We start from the raw sequence: 2,909 nt of genomic DNA, 5'->3' as shown, positions 1-2,909 counted from the left end.
AACTCGATGGCAATGGTTTTCTTTTTTTTGATTATTTATCTTTTGGAAATTGTCATGTGAATTTTCTTTCTCTCACCAAATAACTCATTAATGACAGAAATAGTAATCTATTAATGTGTTATAATTATTTAGCTCTAGATTAATTGAGCCAACAAAAAAGGACATTTTTCTAATAACCCCTATGGTCCTTAACGTTTCAGATACTGCATGGAGAATATCTGAGAGGGATGAAAATATAATTTTGTAGGCTGTACATCATTAAAAGGTTAAAGCTTGAGACAATTTTGTCTTCTCAACAACCTTCTTGAATGCATCCTTGACCTCCTTTCTCCTCAGACTATAGAGTATAGGGTTCAGCAAGGAGATGGCCACAGTGTAGAACACAGAGGCCACTCAGTCAGTATTCATGAAATGACTAGAACTTGGGTGTAAGTACATGATAATGACAGTGCCGTAATATATGCAGACTGTGATGAGATGAGAAACACACGTGGATAAAGCCTTCTGCTATCCCTCAGCTGAGTGTATCTTCAGGATGGTGATAAATATGAACAGGTAGGTAGGAAATCAAGATAACCTGGAGAGCTAAAAAGACATTGAAACTTGATATAAGAACAAGAACAAACTCACTAATGTGTTTATCAGAGCAAAACAGAGCCATGACTGCTGAAATATCACAGAAAAAGTGAAGTATCATATTGGACATACAGGAGAGAGAGAATGTGTCTCCAGTTTGGATGGAGGGATTCAGAAAACCACATATATGGCAGCCTATGGCCAGATGAACACAAGCACCTGTTGTCATGGTGGTGGTATAATATAGGAGTTTCTATGTTATACTGCTGAATAGAAGTTATAGGCTGTTGCAGCCAAGAGGTACCTTTCTGCCATGGCAAAGACTGCAAAGAAAAACATCTGAGCAGCACATGCATTGTAGGAGATGACTTTGTCTTCTAGTGTTATTGTTGTTAGGTGTCGTTGAGTTGATTCTGACTCATAGTGATCCTATGTACAACAGAACTAAATGCTGCCCGGTCCTGAGCCATCCTCACAATCGTTGCCACCATGCTCGAGCCCATTGACCAGACAATGTTCTGCAGCTATTCATAAGGTTTTTGTTGGATAATTCTTTCAAAAGAAGACCCCCAGGTCCTTCTTCCTAGTCTGAAAGCTCAGCTGAAACTTGTCCACCATGGGTGATCCTGCTGGTGTTTGAATACTAGTGGCATAGCTTCCAGCATCACAGCAACACGAAAGACCCCACAGTACAACAAACTGACAGATGCGCATCTCCTATGAGGAACTTAATCATGACCTTTGGAGTTACCGTTAAGGAGTAACAAAAGCCCACCGGAGGAAAAGTCACTGAGGAAAAAGAACGTAGGAGTATGTAGGCAAGAGTCTAATAAAATCAACTCAATATTCCCTGGGTTTCCAACCACAGTGGTGAGCTGCGTCAGAGTAGATATACCTGAGTGAGGTCTGCAATTCTGAAGCATTGATTAGTCCTAGTAGGATGACTTTAGCCCCCTCTTTATTGATCTCCATGGATGTTATTTGGAAACCACGAAGTGTTCTGGAGCAATGGGAAATGAAGAAACAATGTAGTAAACAAAAAATAATTGCACAGAAATTGAAATGTATAACTACCCTGTGCATTTTTAATTATAGAAATAATCTATTCTTTGGCATTCTTCAAATCTAAAGCATAAGCATGAAAACACAATTCAGTGGATAACTTATCTATACAGTTATATATTGTTAAAGCTGAAAGATCTTCATGAATCACCCATCTAACTTTAATTTTGTATATAAGTAAATTGAGTTGCAAGAACAAATAATAACTTATCCAAGGAGTCTTAGTTATCTAGTGCTGCCATAACAGAAATACCACAAGTGGATTAACAAAGAGAATTTTATTTCCTCACAGTGAAGTAGGCTAAAAGTCCAAATTCAAGGCGTCAGCTCCAGGGGAAGGCTTTCTCTCTCTGTCGGCTCTGGAGGAAAGTCCTTGTCCTCAATCTTCCCATGGTCGAGGAGCTTCTCAGGTGCAGGGACCCCAGGTCCAAAGGATGCTCTCTGCTCCTGGTACTGCTATCTTGGTAGAATGAAATCCCCAACTCTCTGCTTGCTTCTCCTCTCTTTTATCTCTTGAGAGATAAAGTGGTGCAGGCCACACCCCAGGGAAACTCCCTTTACCTGGGATCAGGGAGGTGATCTGAGAAAGAGTGGTGTTACAATCCCACCCTAATCCTCTCAACATAAAATTACAATCGCAAAATGGAGGACAACCATACAATACTGGGAATCATGGCCCAACCAAGTTGACACATATTTTTGGGGGGACACAATTCAATCCATGACACACGTTCACATGCTTGGAATGAATTGATCTCCCAGATCTGATCTTTTTAGTCTACTGAGCCCTGGTTGTGTAGTGGTTAAGAGCTACAGCTGCTAACCAAAAGTTGCCAGTTTGAATCCAACAGCAGCTCCTTGGAAATCCTATGGGTCAGTTCTCTGCCCTATAGGGTCTCTATGAGTTGGAACTGATTCAAAGGCAATGGGTTTGTTTTATTTATTTTTTTATAACAGGTTACACTTCTATAGTACTTACACGCCAGATGCTTTAGTATTTAAAAAAAAAAAAAGTTTCCGTTGTGTCAATTCTAACTATAGTTACCCTATAGGACAGCCTGAAACTAGCCAATAGGGTTTCCAAGAAATGGGTAGATTTGATCTGCTTCCCTTTTGGTTAGCAGCTGAATCCTTAAGCACTGCACATTCAGGGCTTCATCAAAGAAACCAAAAACCCACTGCCGCCAGCTCAGTTCTGACCCATAGTGACCCCATAGGGTTTCCAAGGTTGTAAGTCTCTATGGAAGCAGACTGCCACATCTTTCCCCCAT

At 40.5% G+C, this 2,909-nt stretch overlaps 1 pseudogene; it reads right to left on the bottom strand.

Annotated features, from left to right (window-relative positions):
- Positions 1–258: 258 nt before the first annotated feature.
- On the bottom strand, positions 259–1,548 carry LOC100664886 (olfactory receptor 5B3-like; annotated as a pseudogene).
- Positions 1,549–2,909: the final 1,361 nt, after the last annotated feature.

This window comes from Loxodonta africana, chromosome 7 (assembly GCF_030014295.1).
Source record: "Loxodonta africana isolate mLoxAfr1 chromosome 7, mLoxAfr1.hap2, whole genome shotgun sequence".
Taxonomy (NCBI): Eukaryota; Metazoa; Chordata; class Mammalia; order Proboscidea; family Elephantidae; genus Loxodonta; species Loxodonta africana.
This window is presented reverse-complemented; position numbering and strand designations above follow the sequence as displayed.